The sequence below is a fragment of the Gadus macrocephalus genome, chromosome 6, assembly GCF_031168955.1.
Source record: "Gadus macrocephalus chromosome 6, ASM3116895v1".
In the NCBI taxonomy this organism is placed as follows: domain Eukaryota; kingdom Metazoa; phylum Chordata; class Actinopteri; order Gadiformes; family Gadidae; genus Gadus; species Gadus macrocephalus.
In genome coordinates, this window is record NC_082387.1 from 10,564,112 (window position 1) to 10,582,214 (window position 18,103).

Genomic DNA, 18,103 nt, shown 5'->3' on the forward strand with positions numbered 1-18,103 from the left:
TTAAAGCAGTTAAGATAGAGATGGAAGGCTCATATAACACAAGGTTATTTAAGTGTCACGAGTGTGTGTGTGTGTTTGCGTGTGTGTGTGTTTGTGTGTGTGCGTGTGGATGTGTGCGTGTGTGTGTGTGTGTCTGTGTGTGTGTGTGTGTGGGTGTGTGTTTATCTGTGTGCTCTTTATCTTCTGCGTGTCCAGAGTTCTGTCAGAAGTCTTACGTCCTCCTTCCTGCTGCCCTGAACCAATGATAAACTGATACACCCTAGGGAAGCGAAGGGAAGAGAAGGTGATGTCTATGTGTGTGTGTGTGTGTGCGTGTGTGTGTGTGTGTGTGTGTGTGTGTGTTGAGCCAAGAAAATTGGCCATAGTGATACAGAATGAAGGGAAGATAGAAAAAACAGAAGACCTATGAAAGAAAAAAATCTGGATACCTGGAATCCGGAAAAAGCCTCCTCCACTACCATTATCATCCCTATGTTACTGTTGTTTCTTTCAATGCATACAAAATAAAGCAACCCGGTATCACGCGATTGCGTGCTCCTGCGCACGAACGTTAATCTATTGAAGCGTGTTCCAGAGCACGATAGTCCGACTTTTTGCGTGTTACACAGAACGAAATGTAAACCAATGCATTCTGAATGGGAGTGTTCTAAGACAATTAACGTGCGCCACAAAACGGTACGAGAGAGAGAGAAAGAGAGGTACAGAGAGAGAGAGAGAGCTAATTATATATATTGCCTATATATATGTATAGGCTATATATATAATTAGGCTATAATTATATTATTTAGCGTGTAATGAGACAATCTATAGCCAAATTGTCGAAGATGCCCGAGAATCTTCGGGGATATCAGCATGGGAAATCGGCGAATCAGACCCATGAACCTATAAAGAAAGACGTCATCTCAAGCGGGAGAGAACGTTTGCGGTGCTGGTTTGTGTCACGTAAGTACAGGGCTCTCATGTCTCATGTAGGCCTATTCGGCGTGAGACACACGCACACGCTCGAACCTGTGCCGTGTTCCAATACCCGTACTGTCCGTACTTACTAGCCAAAATTTGAGTAAGATCCGGCGAAAAGAAGTATACTTCAAGGACCCGGATGCCGTACTCAAAACGGGCTAATCCTGAAGTGTGGATCGAAGGACACTCCCCGTACTCAACGGCAGCCATCTTAGCTACGTAGCGGAAGAGGCGGAGCCAGGCTGAGCCAAAGTCGGCGCATTTTCGAGTTGGGTCTGTCTGCGTCCTGCAAGACGGAGGCGTAACTTGTAGTAGGAGGCGTAACTTGTAGTCGGAGGAGGCGTAACTTGCACTAGGAGGCGTAACATGTAGTCGGAGGCGTAACTTGTAGTCGGAGGCGTGTCTAGTACTTTTCTATATCGGAAGTGATCTGTATGTAGCAGTGGTGCGCGGGTACATAAATGACCGCAACTCGGACCTCAAATATTAGGCCTTAAATTTACTTACCGTCATGAATATCGGAAGACCCGACTTCAATGGAGATCTCGTGTGAACCGTGATTTACAACGCTTTTTGTTTACCGCGAAAAGAGAAAGATCTCGCATGGACCGCGATTTAGAAAAGAACAAGTTACGCCTCCTAGTAGGCCTACAAGTTACGCCTCCTACTACAAGTTACGCCTCCGTCTTGCAGGACGCAGACAGATACTATTGGAGTTTTCCACATAGCCTGCATTAATAGAGTCATTTTGTAGTTTTTATAGTTTTTATAGCTGCTAGGCGTAAAGAGTTCACCGTTCAAAGCGGGATGTTTATTGCGGGGGAGTAGCCACGGCGGCAGTCGTGATCGTAATTTACGGTTAGTGCACCACAGAGTACTCGATTTGGAACAGCACTCACATCTGAAAAAATCACGTAGTAGATAGTGCGGATAGTATACTTCCTTTAAGTATACTCATGGAAGTACGGGTATGGTCTTACGAAAATACGTGACACTGTCACGTTATTTAATCTATTGAAACGTGATCAGGGACACGTAGGCCTATTTTCTAAATTTTGTATTTCAATTGGAAGTAGGCTATTTGTCGTGTCACTAAGCATGACTTCCAAACTAAGGTTCTGTCCGGGAGCGTTCTCCCTAATGTCCCTTATGGAGCTCCGTACAGATCATTCATTGTTGAAAATTGTCTGTGATAACTAACAAATGACAGCTTTTGGCCACCCGTTTCTACTTAAAATTGTCTGTGATAACTAACAATATGACAGCTTTTGGCCACCCGTTTCTACTTTCACCTTTGATACTGAGAAATTGTGACAATACACGGATAGGCCTATATTAAATGCAGGTGCGCTGCTCTGTAGGCAAACCGCGAAGGAAAAAAGGGTAGCTGCTTCATCTGTTCTTTTTAGAATTGTATGTCTTGATGTTTATTTTATCTAGCCATCTATTCTCTTGTTTTTGGCTATGTGAATGAACGTCCGCGTCGATGCCTCGATCGCAAGTCCAGTGTCGCGAGCGGACGTTGCCATGACATCTAGAAATCATACCGTATTTAATAGGTTGTAGTGAGTGTAACATAATTCACCTACAGTATTTTGTTATGTGTTGTTCTTTCAATTGTGTTAGGCATGTCGTTTACTGTCTTGGTGGTTCAGGGATCGCTGTCCCTTTTAAGGATTACGAGCGTCTCATGACGTCAGAGCCCATGCGGGATTTGTTTACCTTCAGCACGTTTTGATTTCCCGTTTCTCTCTTACTAAATAAACGAGTCACACAACTGTGTGCTCAACGTGCGAAATTGTGTCTCTCACTTATGGCAATTTCCACAGGGTTATCATTAATATTGATGTGTAGGGGTTGTTTATAACTCGTGAATAATATTGTTTAGACCACGGTCTGGGGGAATACTCTGATTCTGATTGGCTGCAGTGCGTGCATTAACTCCTGATATAGCCCTACAGATACCTGCTAAGTAGTTCCAGTCAGTGTTTAGATTCTCTGCCCGAGCCCGAGCCCGACGCGCCCCCCCCCCCCCCCCCCCCCCCCTATATATTTCAGGTCTTTTATTGTTTTAATACTGATGATTTTGGCATACAGCTCATGAAAACCCAAAATTCCTATCTCAAAAAATTGGCATATTTCATCCGACCAATAAAAGAAAAGTGTTTTTAATACAAAAAAAGTCAACCTTCAAATAATTATGTTCAGTTATGCACTCAATACTTGGTCGGGAATCCTTTTGCAGAAATGACTGCTTCAATGCGGCGTGGCATGGAGGCAATCAGCCTGTGGCACTGCTGAGGTCTTATGGAGGCCCAGGATGCTTCGATAGCGGCCTTAAGCTCATCCAGAGTGTTGGGTCTTGCGTCTCTCAACTTTCTCTTCACAATATCCCACAGATTCTCTATGGGGTTCAGGTCAGGAGAGTTGGCAGGCCAATTGAGCACAGTAATACCATGGTCAGTAAACCATTTACCAGTGGTTTTGGCACTGTGAGCAGGTGCCAGGTCGTGCTGAAAAATGAAATCTTCATCTCCATAAAGCTTTTCAGCAGATGGAAGCATGAAGTGCTCCAAAATCTCCTGGTAGCTAGCTGCAATGACCCTGCCCTTGATAAAACACAGTGGACCAACACCTGCAGCTGACATGGCACCCCAGACCATCACTGACTGTGGGTACTTGACACTGGACTTCAGGCATTTTGGCATTTCCTTCTCCCGAGTCTTCCTCCAGACTCTGGCACCTTGATTTCCGAATGACATGCAAAATTTGCTTTCATCCGAAAAAAGTACTTTGGACCACTGAGCAACAGTCCAGTGCTGCTTCTCTGTAGCCCAGGTCAGGCGCTTCTGCCGCTGTTTCTGGTTCAAAAGTGGCTTGACCTGGGGAATGCGGCACCTGTAGCCCATTTCCTGCACACGCCTGTGCACGGTGGCTCTGGATGTTTCTACTCCAGACTCAGTCCACTGCTTCCGCAGGTCCCCCAAGGTCTGGAATCGGCCCTTCTCCACAATCTTCCTCAGGGTCCGGTCACCTCTTCTCGTCGTGCAGCGTTTTCTGCCACACTTTTTCCTTCCCACAGACTTCCCACTGAGGTGCCTTGATACGGCACTCTGGGAACAGCCTATTCGTTCAGAAATTTCTTTCTGTGTCTTACCCTCTTGCTTGAGGGTGTCAATGATGACCTTCTGGACAGCAGTCAGGTCGGCAGTCTTACCCATGATTGCAGTTTTGAGTAATGAACCAGGCTGGGAGTTTTTAAAAGCCTCAGGAATCTTTTGCAGGTGTTTAGAGTTAATTCGTTGATTCAGATGATTAGGTTAATAGCTCGTTTAGAGAACCTTTTCATGATATGCTAATTTTTTGAGATAGGAATTTTGGGTTTTCATGAACTGTATGCCAAAATCATCAGTATTAAAACAATAAAAGACCTGAAATATTTCAGTTGGTGTGCAATGAATCTAAAATATATGAAAGTTTAATTTTTATCATTACATTATGGAAAAGAATGAACTTTATCACAATATGCTAATTTTTTGAGAAGGACCTGTATATGAAAGAGGGCATTCAATTATACTATAATGATCAATTAGGAGGCCGAAGCCCTAAAGGAAGTGATGCAAGGTGTCTGAGGGTCAACATTTGAGAACCCCTTTTATCAAAGGGGGTCTCAAAGGACTCATACGCTTCAACAGCGGCTGCAGCAGAAGTGTTGAGACGAAAGATGATCAAGACATTTATAGAATATTTCCATTCACATGATTCATCGCACGACCTGCAGGTTGGAGAGACTGAAATAACCCCCAAAATGAGTAATAATGTAAAAGCAGCCAAGTCCCACAAATTGCTTGAACCATTTATTTCATTCCATTGTTTCGTTGATATGCATTATTGAAAAGTTTCAAGCATATGGATTTAATGCAATATCCACAAACGGTTCAAAATGGTACCATGAAATATCTTGTTTATTGTATTATCCAGTTCATTTCTTTTGTGAAAGTCACCAAAAGTCGAAAAAAGTTAAACGCAAGGTCACAGGCTAACAGTGGAGCCGTGTTGGGAACCAGCAGCCAAGAGCTTCCATGGAAACTTTCTACCCATGTTAAATAGATTTAGTTGGCAGTTCCTTTTCTGCACATTCTTTTTTAAACTTGTGGAAGCACTTTGCAGTACTGGGAGACACCATTTCTAACGGCAATTGAGCTAGATTCTAAAAATATCAAAAGATGCCCAAAGCTAATACCTTTAACCCATAGTTGTGTTTAATCGAGTTTCATTGACCACAAATTTAGCAGAAATATTTTGCATACAAATCTTTAAATAGTTTAACCACATTAAGAAAAATACATTTGTTAATTTTTTTTTATTAGTGAAGCCACAAGTTTTGCACATTATCCAAACAGAATACCTGAAATGTTGATATTTCAGCCCTTTCGGGTTAAAACAAGAGAAAAGGACAACCTAACAAGAGTGAAAAGTTTGGGTTAGGTGACCTATAGTTCAAAGATGTCCCTGGTCAGGTAGACTAAATAAAAGTGTTTTCCCAATTGCTCCAGGACATTCGTGTAATTTACTTGTGAGCTCTCCCTCAAGCCTAGAGAGACATCAGTGTTGAACCACCAACTGAAAGAGGGTATTTGCCATTAGTATGAGTGACAACATTTCATGGCTATTAATTTAGTTCATTATATTTAGCCGATTTGAATAGACTTTTCTAGCAGGTGAGGCTGTCAAAGAACTAAATATGGAGCAACTACAAAAAGTAAATTTGCAGCATGACCAAATTATACAAAAAGTATAGGAACTGTTCAGATATGTTTTAGAAGTCTCTTTTGATAGGCGGGGAATAATTGTCTTTGTCACCCTGTAGTCTTGCCATCAAATCTGTTGGGCAAAGTACCGCTACTGATTAATCCAGTAGACTCACGTCCCCCTAGTTAGAAAATGGAAGAAACCCAGTTATTCTGTCGTTACAAATGAAGACTAATACTTTCCACATATTGCGATCCAAGTTACTGGCTGCAGTCTTGGATTTTATAGTTCTATATGAATAGATTCAATTTACTAAACTATTAATCATGCTTCAGAAGAATTAACCTTTCTTGGATGGCAGATCTACCACAAGCCTCCATTGCCACAACCTCCAGATGGCTTACGACCTACGGCAACTCCTCGACTACTGCAAGCCAACAAATTGGCTCTTGCACACCAGACACACATTTTGCTTTATTTTAGGTTTTCAAGCATCTTAAAATACCCAAATCATCGCTCCAATACACAAGTCAGCTAATGGCCTACAAGGAAATGCTGGTGTTAGTGATGGCGATAGAAAATGGACAAGCTTGCGTGTACAAATATGCAACTAGAATTGCAAGGTTCACAGCCCAGTTGCATAAGTGGTCACAACCGTTGGATTGTAAGCAAGGGTAAAAAAAAAAAAAAAAAACTTCCCACAAACTAGTCAACATGGTCAATTGAAAGCCTGTACAAAACGACCCTGGAATAGTCAAATGCAGCTTTACTGCGGATGAATTAAGCCAAATTGCATAAACATCCAATGGTAAACAGTATACAAATGCAATCAAGGTTGCATTCACACTAGGCCATCTGGCCGTGGCCGTCGCAACTGTGGCCTGGCCACGGTAGGCTCTTGTACATACGCCATCACGTCGCTAGCATCCAAACAATTCTACCAAACCTTAACCAACTAGTGAAAAATGGAACAAAACTTTAGCACACACCCAGTGACTAATCACCTTGTCCAGGGGTGTTCCAACGTGGTTTACCAGAGGGCCTTGTGGACTTAAAGTAAGCCACACATTTGACAGAGACAGCACGGAATGACGTTAAACTAAGCTAATCTACAGGTTACTAGTGCTAGTGCAATTACATGAGTATTTTGCACAATATTTGTACTCCAATGCTACGTAAAGCAGGCTTCTTCAGAAACCCGTAGCCACATTGAAGGGCAACTGTAACAAATCCTGACCAAGACCGAAAGATGGCTCTGGAAGCCACTACGGCCCACGCAGCAGATTACTGCGTGGACCGTGGTGGCTTCCAGATCAACCCCTCGGTGGACCATTCATGCACATGTATTCCGAGGATGATTTGAAGACACTGGAGTCCCATGGCACTAGATTCCTTTGAAGACTAAGTTGGTATGGGGGGGCCCAAAGGGAGCCCCCCCATAGATCTTGTCAGTCATCTAACACCTGTTAAGAAAAACACACACACACATCACAAGATACAAATCAGCAAAGCTAGGTTAACAAACAGCAGCGACATGCATGTCAAGGTGCAAAGAGCAGGGATACTGATGGCTTGTGTCTGAGGAGACAGCCCAAAAACGTCAACAATTAATAAAGGAAAATAACTTTTACTCACTGCGGTGGTCTGTTTCGAAGTGCCATGTTGGTAGCAATATTTGTCTGGGCTGTTCAGTCAAATGCCCACAAAAACAAACACGCAACAACGCATACTTACAGTTTGTATAAAGTGACAATAGTGATCTGCAATCTTCTGCAAACTTTCAACCCTCACTAAACTCAACCTCGATTGACAGAGGCCGATGCGAAAAGTAAACCAAACCCATTGTTGTCACCTTTAATAAAGGGGTGCGTGACAGGTGATCTCAATTAAGAGCTAATCAGAAAGAAGGCAAGGCAAGGCAACTTTATTTATAGCACTTTTCATACACAAGGCAGACTCAAAGTGCTTCACATATAAACATTGTCATACAATAAAATAAAATAATAGGTAAGTAAAAGAAAAACATATGCAAAAAAAAATAGAAGTTAAAATAAAGGCAAAGTTAAAAAAGCTTTTTTAGAAAGTGCAATGTCTTTAAAGGAGCATTTCACCGGTGGAGGCATGAATATGTATTGAAATTGGGTCCTATGTGTAGTCGAATAATAAAATACAATTCGAATTTGGTGCCGTCTTGACCGAGAAAAGGCAGAAAGTGACTTTTTGGCGCTTGTGGATTGAAGACAACAACTCCCACCATGCACCACGATGCACTGCTTCGCTGGCGGCCACTCCGGCGGATCATCTCCTCCTATCGGACACCTCCTTGTTCCATCTACTAATGGAACAAATCAGAGCTATAGAGAGAGAGAGTTGCGACACGCTATGATCTCGCCGACAGGGTGGTCACGTGGTTGTCACGTGGTTCATGTAAGCCTCAATAGTTCCAAACACGCCGCGATTTCAATGTTATTCTATGGGACGACAGCAGAGATTTCAATATTAAATGGTAAATATGTATGAAAAAATCACATACAAGTATTTGTCTGACTGTTATTGCATTATTGCATATTTGTAAATGTCAGTTTTACATTTAGAGCGGTAGGGGGGCAACTGAAAGCTATCTATAAGTACTATTACTTAGATACGTTTTTAAGTTTTGGAGGGAAAGCTTCACGTTCGTGTTAGCATACTGGCCTAACCTTAACTTTTACCTTACATCTGTGTTGAAATCAAAGTATTCAAGATGTTCTACCATGATCATTTAAAGATATAAGCCACACAAAGTATCAAATATATTAAAGAATAACAACTCATTACGCTTGGATGAATGAAATTGTATTTTTTTTTATTAAACAATTAGTGTGACAAGAACAAGTGATTGCGATTGTGTGAACAGATTCAACAATGGACACAGCAGGGAACACTATATACTTAGGGCAAACCATTAACATATAACGTTGCAAATATACTATACTTTATGCCGTTACAATACTTAGAATAGCCCTGAGCAAATTCAAAATGGGTTTAGGAGGGAGGATCCTCGTTTGGTCATGAACTCTGACCTCTAACCTATTCTCAAAAGTCGGGGCATAAGTGGTTGAGGAACAGTTGTTACCCGCTCTGTGATCTTCAATGGTGTCATGGTTCATTGGTTACAACTAACATTTTATAGATAAATGGTCATACCATGGTTGGCTGTGCAGCATTTGGATGCCCCAATCGGTCCGAGAAGGGTTATCACATGTATGGCTTCCCCAAGGACCAAGAGCGCAGGGAGAAATGGATGGCAATGGTCAACCGTCAAAACGTATTGACAGTCAGCAACAGTCAAAAACGATGTAACGTAATGTTCAGATCACTTGCTAGCATTTCAAAGGGCATAATAATTCTAAGTGTAGAGAATTATGACTTTCCAATGATATTTGAAGTGCAATGGAAACTGATCTTACAAGCCTACCTACAGGTACACTTTGAAAATGACCGATTCAAAGCCACAAAAGTAGATAGGATGTTGAAGTTGAGGCCCGATGCAGGCCCAACAGTTTTCATCCATCGCCCTAAACCGAAGAGGAGGAAACCCCCTTCTGTGAGGGTGCCTCCGGAACCAAGTGCAACGGACCACACATATTGCACCAAATTAAACTTCGGTATGATCCATGCAGCTAACAATATTCCCCATTTCATGTAATTCAAGGATAGACTACACTCCTAATGAGATTGCATAATTCATATTTGTACATTCAGTTTAAAAAACAACCAGAGGTCAGGGATTCTCTGAGGATTTGCACACAATGTAGATAATCGACACATTTCTACCCAATTAACAATTGCCAGTAGATCCATTTATAAATTGTATTGGTTTCTGATTGTGGCAGATGATTTAATTCACATTACAGAAATGTTTTGCTTTAATTCATTTTATTACATTGGAGATGACAGTAGTTGCAAATGCAAAGGCAAAATACATATAACAGAAACATTACCTTGTAATTATTACAGAGATTGAGGGAGAAATTGAGGTGGATTTCAAGAGTGTTGAAAAGGACATCACAGGAGACGGAGAGAGCAATCAAGAGGTTACATTGCCAGGGGCAGGTGATCCAGGGGCAGGTGATGTGTGTGCTGAGGGCCAGTCAGTCAGGGGTCAACAGTGAAAGAATAACTTTGCCAGGGCCAGCTGCTCCAGGGACCAGACTGCCAGGGACTGATGGGGTGACTGTGGAGGACCTAATAAGGCAACTAGAAAAGGAAAAATTAATGAGAAGGAGAGCAGAGAGGGCTCTTGCAAAACAAAAAAGAATCAATTTGGCACTAAGAAAGATAATGAATTTGGCATTAAGAAAGAGAAACAATTCAGTCAACAAGAAGTTAAAACGAAAAAGCCATACAGGTTAAATTGACCGCCCATCATAATCAGCATTGTTGAATCGGCGGCATCTGTAGGGCTTCATGTGCTGAACATCACCCTTTCCAGGATATAATTAAACAAACAGTTATTTCTACTAGCTATCGCATCATAAAACCCGTCCTTAAATCAACCTAAATTATCCTAGTAATCCAACATAAATAACTAACTAAATAAAAGTTAGATTCACTAGTACTGAACTTTGTAATTGTTGGTGTAGATACCATCACATTGTGCAGTCGAGCTAACAAACTAGCAGGCAATCGGTCGTCTACCAAGATATAAATATATATAATTACGCTGTGCATATACAAATAAATATCAATATATGCATCATAAAAGGTCCTGATACAATATAGACAGTTGACAATTCAAAAGAGGTAGCTATTTAATCAATGTACCCCCGGAGATACCTTCACAGGTGGTGAAGTCGAGCTAACAAACTAGCAGGCAATCGGTCGTCTACCAAGATAAAAATATATATAATTACGCTGTGCATATACAAATAAATATCAATATATGCATCATAAAAGGTCCTGATACAATATAGACAGTTGACAATTCAAAAGAGGTAGCTATTTAATCAATGTACCCCCGGAGATACCTTCACAGGTGGTGAAGTCGAGCTAACAAACTAGCAGGCAATCGGTCGTCTACCAAGATAAAAATATATATAATTACGCTGTGCATATACAAATAAATATCAATATATGCATCATAAAGGTCCTGATACAATATAGACAGTTGACAATTCAAAAGAGGTAGCTATTTAATCAATTACCCCCGGAGATACCTTCACAGATGGTGAAATCGAGCTAACAAACTAGCCAGCAATCGGTCGTCTACCAAGATAAATATATATATAATTACGCTGTGCATTTACAAATAAAGATCAGTATATGCATCATAAAGGGCCTCTGATACAATATAGACAGTTGACAATTCAAAAGAGGTAGCTATTTAATCATTTTACCTCAGATGTTACTCGGCGGCCAGCAATGGAAATGAACGGTCTCCTACGCCGTAAAATGGTTGTTTGGAACTATTCGAGGCTCCATATCCCGGAAGTTGGCGCTACAACGGAGTCCAATGGAAGTGTCGCAACTCTCTCTCTCTATAGCTCTGGAACAAATCAGCGTGGAGCTTGACCCGACGTCACTGGCAGAGAGTAGTGACGCTTGCACAGAAGCATACGGCCGACATCTTTCTTTATTCTGGGTGGAAATAGTAACATAGTTACGCCATTAAATGCGTTTATGTAAACATTTTTAGCGAGAAATGTGCATTTTACTTTCATAATGTTCGCTCGTTGAATGTGAAGGATGTTTGGTTTGATAGTTATGACGAAGAGGGAACGCTCCATTCACTTGCATGGACAGCATCTCTGGTTGCTAAGCAACCTCAACGTCTTGGCGGACTATCTGCTGATCAACACTACGAATGCTGGAAACACACCAGACACACCATGTGAAGTTATTTAACCCGATTATTGTTATTTATATCCGAGATTATTTAATCTAACCCGATCTAAACTCTATCATGCACCCAAAGACGGCGGCGTTTGGGTTTCCTACCTCTGACTCCTAAATCCAGCGCAGCCACAGGCGCGTTGAACCATTTTTGTGACACACAATGATCAAGCGTCAAGTTAGGCACGTTACACGCGTTTGGTGTGGCCGTAGGTTTCACCCAAAAAATTGGCTTTGTGTGGACGGGGCCAAGAAGGCGAACACACGTCACCAAGACGGGGAGACAGCGCCAGGCGACTTACGCCACTATCTGCCAATGAATCGTGGATGCCTGGGCTGATATAACAGTCTCAACTGTGGTGGTCCAAGCTTTCACGAAGGCAGGAATAATCACTGAACTGCCAGGCAACAGCAGCGACACTGACTCTGATAATGACGAGAGGGATCCGGGCATGTTGGATGCCGTACTCGCCCAACTGTTCAATTCGGACACACAAGAATTCGAGGGATTCGTAGACGGGGAATGAACTGAAAAAGTGAGCTTATTGTTAAGAGATATTGATATTGATCAGATATTGATGAGATATTGTTAATATGCACATTAACGTTTGAACATCGTTACCATGGGAGTGACCGGAGTTGTCAGAACGCTTAATAAAGTTTGACTTTACCTGACTGTTTTGTTGACATTCCCTTTAGCACAGCTCGGTCTAGTCGATGCATAACGCAACCCCATTCAAACGTTTGACTGCAGTATCTTCTATTCTATGCGCCTTATAATCCGGTGCGCCCTATATATGAAAACAGTTCTAAAATAGGCCATTCATTAAAGGTGCGCTTTATAATCAGGTGTGCCTTATAATGCGGAAAATACGGTAGTCCTCGTTTGTATTTCTTTCGAAATGGTGAACTTTTGCATGGTGCCATCTTCTATGTCAGATCCAGTACCCTCCGCCATTGTACTTCAGTTTTATCAACAGCCTCTGTTATCTTAGCTTCAGACGCTGTGGATGTTAGTTTCTGCTGGTGAAGTCCCACCCACTGGCACTGCTCTAATAGGTCTGTAGCGTCAGTGGGTCCCACCCCCCGTGTTTGTAGTCTTACGAGAATCCTCCCCTCTCACTTCCTATTTTCTTGTACGCAAAAATCGTCATATTGCGTCATCTAATACAGGAAGTGTTGGAGATCGATACGGATCTCTCCAGTGTCTCCAGAAAATAAGGGAATGATGCTAGACCATTCAAAAATATGCGGGGGGTTCTAAAAATACAAAGCTTATGTGAAATGGGTGAAGTTGCCCTTTAAGATTTAGCAGAAAGCTATAGCAAACATAAAAGTCTTCAGTCTTGTTTTAAAGGTGCTCAGAGTTGGGGCAAGTCTTAAATCCTCTGGGAGTTTATTCCAGCTATTTGTTGCGTAGTAACTAAATCCTGCTTTCCCATGTTTTGTGTTTACTCTGGGGATAATTAACAGATTGGTCTCAGAGCTTCTTAGTGGTCTAAAAGGCTGATGTAGTGGAAGCATATCAGTTAAATATTTTGGGCCTAAACCATGTAGGGATTATAGGTAAGCAACATGATTTTAAAATCAATTCTCTGACATACAGGAAGCCAATGTAACGATTTCAGAATTGGTGTAATATGATCAAATTTTTTGGTCTTTGTTAGAACTCTAGCAGCAGCATTCTGAACAAGCTGAAGCTTCCTCAGAGTTTGTTTTGGGAGACCTGTAAGGAGACCATTGCAGTAATCAAGCTTACTAGTGATAAAGGCATGTACACGTTTTTGTAAGTCTTCGGTGGACATGAGCCCTCTAAGTCTTGCTACATTTTTAAGGTGATAATATGCCGATTTTGTAACTGATTTGATGTGACTGTCAAAATGTAAATCTGAATCCATGATAATCCCTAGATTTCTGGCTTTGATTGAGGTTTTCCGGGACAGAGAGTGAAAGTGTTGGGTTACTTTAAACCTTTCCGTTTTAGAACCAAATACAATTATCTCTGTTTTGTCCTCATTTAGTTGAAGGAAATTTCGGCACATCCATTCCTTCACTTGCTCAATGCACTGGCACAGCAGATCTATGGGCCGATAGTCATTTGGTGATAGCGATACATAGATTTGCGTGTCATCAGCATAGCAATGATGGTCAATATTGTTATTTTGCATGATTTGCCCTAGTGGGAACATGTAGATGTTGAATAAAGAGGGTCCTAAGATCGAACCTTGTGGGACTCCACATGTCACGTTGGTTGATTCTGATACAAAGTCGCCAATGGAAACAAAGTAGTTCCTATTTTGTAGGTAGGACCTGAACCAATTTAAGACAGTGCCTGAAAGCCCCACCCAGTTTTCTAACCTTTCCAGAAGTAATGTATGGTCTACAGTGTCGAATGCAGCACTGAGCACTGAAGAACACACTGATCGGCCATGAGTGAGACGTTCAAAACGAGGACGAGGATTTAACGGAATTGTTACCATTCAAATTCAAATTTCTTTATTATTGGATAGGGTATGATATCAATGATTTGGGCTTTGAGTAGGCCTATATTTCTTAAATATATTTCTTACATTTTTTCACCCCTTCGCCTTTTGAATATGAAATCTATAATCTCAGCCTCTCTATAATTTGCCCAACACATATTTTATTGTTCAAATAAAATCCCATCCTTATTTTGCCATTCATATTGAATCTACTGTCTTTCATTGTACAACACAATCATCTAATAATTATTCATAACGCTCTTCCATCTTCTTGGCTGCATTAAGACGAGGCTCGGGTCAGAGCAAAGATCGGGATCCACACATGATAAGGGATAAAGTTATTTATTAGAATAAAGTAAGTATCATGAAATCTGTAAAGGGATTAGTGTAGCGTATGGAAGATTAGAAAATGTGCGATTATATGGTTTGGACAGAAAACCAGTACCAAAATCACAAGGACCGACCGAGCCAGAACGGAAGAAACTTACCCAGACAGACAAAACAAATACTGGGAACAACAAACCATCTTTACCATGTTGGAAATACCCAAACAAAATGCAACAAACCAAACCTGAACAGCAAACCAACATATGTGACCAACCAACTGAACTACTGACCAAACACACAATTCTTTCGACTAGCCTATGTATATGGGCAGTGGAAAGTGTGCTGTGGGGATGTTGAATAGTGTTAACATAAAACAAAACATGGAACCAATCCAAAGGTCCAAAACCTTAAGGAACCACCCTAAACAGAACCCAAGCCCACCTGCCTCTGTGGAAAGAGAGAGAGACTGGCTACAGCCTGCGTGGCAGACCTGCACAGGTGCACCTCATCAGCTGACAAGCCTCTCAGCCCCGCCCACTGGCTACCTGTAGCAGGTAGGCAAACACAGAGGACCCAGCAGACGAAGGAGAGAGAGAGCAGTCACAGCTGTCACATCTGTTGCCTGAAGATTCTTTGTTTGTCTCCAACAAAACCTTCCAAACAGATGAATCATTGGCTCATCCATGATTCAAATTACTTTTGTGTGTCAAAACGGCCAGGGTGGTCGTGGACTCCTGAAAAATACTATGGTTGTTTTGTATGTAGAATAAAATGCCATTGTACATTTAAAAAAAAAAGGGAAGACTTTCACAATGCAGGATTCTGGGAATGCAGTGATGGAATCCCGATAACACCTGTTCCCTAATAAATGGGCTCAAGATTCTGAGGCCCCGTCCACACGAAGCCGATTTCATGGCGAAACCGCAAAGGTCTTGTACGGTTCGGCCTTCCGTCCACACGAAGCCGGCGAATCCGCTGACCGAAACCGCAAACTTCTGAAACCACCCTCGGAGGTGGTTTCAAATCTATCCGGTTTCGTTTTGGTTTCGTGTGGACGCCTGAAACCGACTGAAACCGCAAACCATGACATCATCGCCCCACCCCTCGACCTCCTAGCCAATGGCTCTTAAGCCCGCGGAGTCTCAGAAATCACAACAAAAAAGATGATGGCGGACTACAAGCTTGTAATCGTTCTGCAGCATATCATGTCCCTTGTTGGGTTGCTAAGCCATTATTTATTGAGAATCTAGTTCGCCATCGTAGAAGAGCTGTTTGTTTGTGTTGTTAGTGGTTCGGGGGGCAGCCTTTATGCGCATGCTCGCCTCTTCTTCTTCTGGATTTGTGTACCAGAAGCAGCGCCCCTTATGGGCCTGGAATGTTTACTACAGCGTTTCTACAGATCTATCCGGTTTCGCTTGGCTTCGTCTTTACGGAGATACTTCGAAACCGGATAGATCGAAACCGTAACGGTTTCGCCCGTTTCGGCTTCGTGTGGACGGGGCCGAGTCTGCCTGCAAGAGGTTGTGTGTGTGTGTGTGTGTGTGTGTGTGTGTGTGTGTGTGTGTGTGTGTGTGTGTGTGTGTGGTTGCAACCCGGTATCACGCAATTGCGTGCTCCTGCGCACGAACGTTAATCTATTGAAGCGTGTTCCAGAGCACGATAGTCCGACTTTTTGCGTGTTACACAGAACGAAATGTAAACCAATGCATTCTGAATGGGAGTGTTCTAAGACAATTATATCTGTACGGAGCTCCATAAGGGACATTAGGGAGAACGCTCCCGGACAGAACCTTCGTTTGGAAGTCATGCTTAGTGACACGACAAATAGCCTACTTCCAATTGAAATACAAAATTTAGAAAATAGGCCTACGTGTCCCTGATCACGTTTCAATAGATTAAATAACGTGACAGTGTCACGTATTTCCGTGAGACCATACCCGTACTTCCATGAGTATACTTAAAGGAAGTATACTATCCACACTATCTACTACGTTATTTTTTCAGATGTGAGTGCTGTTCTAAATCGAGTACTCCGTGGTGCACTAACCGGAAATTACGATCACGACTGCCGCCGTGGCTCCTCCCCCGCAATAAACATCCCGCTTTGAACGGTGAACTCTTTACGCCTAGCAGCTATAAAAACTATAAAAACTACAAAATGACTCTATTAAAGGCCCACTATGCAACTTTTTTAGCCAAAATTACATTAAGTATGCAGGTTGAGAGTTATGCTGATGGTTCTGAATCCATTTCTGGGTCGATTGGTGGGTGTGTCATTTTCCCATGTCGCCTCTACAGTGAAAAAGCGCACATGCAACTTGATCTGCTCGGACCGGGACATTCCGGATGTGACGCAGCGGAAGTATCCTCGAAAATGTAGTCAGATTGTAGTTTCGAAAATGCTTTACGGCACAGACACACACCCAAACATGGCACCGGCTAGATATAAACAGCCAGTTGCGAGGCAATTGTTGCATTCATCATGGATCAATCGACTGATAAGGAACCCAAGAGGCGACTGTCGGTGGAACAAAAGAAGAATGGACCAGAAAAGAGATCAGACACGAGTGAAAGGGGAACTATACAACTTTTTTGGCTTGATTTACCTTAATATAACAGGCTAGGAGTCATTGCGATGGTTCCATTATACATTTTTGTTCAATTGTTCGTTGTTTCAACTCCCCCTTGCACATCTTGTTGGAGAAAAGGAATATGTTTCTGCCGGCGACCCGCCGCTCACTCTCGCGGGAGTCTCGGGTCTCGCAAAGTAACAAATTGCTTTACGGCACAGACCCCCAAACACGGAACCGGCTCGATATAAACACAAGTAACTAAGGGATTGTTACATTCATCATAGATCAGCCGACTAAAAAGAGACAGAGAAACCCAATGTCGGAGGAACAGAAGAAGAGAAAAGGGAGACTGACCGACAGAGAGGCCAGACACGAGTAAACGTTGGGCAAGCTCTTTAGGAATAGCGTGAACTGAAAGAAAAAGAAGACTGCAAATCAGACTCCGACTTGGCCGTGTTGCTTTTGAAATTGAAAGTACCCTTGGGTGAACTTTGTCCTCGTGGTATTCTTGATGTTGATAGTCTCTGTACACATGTGTTTGATCAAACCATTTTGTTGTGAGCCCTGTAAAAATTGTTTTCTCGACCGTTTTGTTGTGAGCCCTGTATGTTTCTAGCTTGCTTGGTTGCAACCATATAAACACCTTTGTTTGCATTGGTGTTTTGCTGTTCGTCTGTCTCGTCCCCCTGATACAGACTGAATCCCCGAATCCAGGTTCTTGTTTATTTAGATTATTATGTTGGCCAACACTCTCACACTGATTGTTCTGTTCAACCTAAGATAAAACAATTATAATCTAGGATATAAATTCTCCCCGTCAACTATAAAAAAGGATGGCTTTATGTTTATTGCAATACAAATACACCATTTTAAAAATGTATAACCTTGCCTACACTTCATGAACATTTACTTCGGACATGGCTCCACGCATTCGCCGGCTTCTTTGAAAACAAATGCACATGGCTCGCGTAGAAGTGCATGGGGAAGGGTCGTCAACGAGTTGTTACGACAGTGTTGTAAAATATCTACTACGAAGCTGTAGGGGGCGCTGTGTAGAGAAATGTGCGTGCCAAAACCAAGAAAACAGCGAAGAAATTCCCGAAGTTGCATAGTGGGCCTTTAATGCAGGCTATG

At 42.2% G+C, this 18,103-nt stretch overlaps 1 long non-coding RNA gene across 1 annotated transcript; it reads right to left on the bottom strand.

The window, feature by feature from the left end:
• Nucleotides 1–14,395: 14,395 nt before the first annotated feature.
• Nucleotides 14,396–15,277, bottom strand: LOC132459482 (uncharacterized). Its single transcript, XR_009526250.1, has 2 exons — nucleotides 15,129–15,277; nucleotides 14,396–15,011 (listed from the first exon to the last, which is right to left on the bottom strand). It is a non-coding gene; the product is annotated as an uncharacterized LOC132459482 (long non-coding RNA).
• Between the last annotated feature and the right edge of the window lie 2,826 nt (nucleotides 15,278–18,103).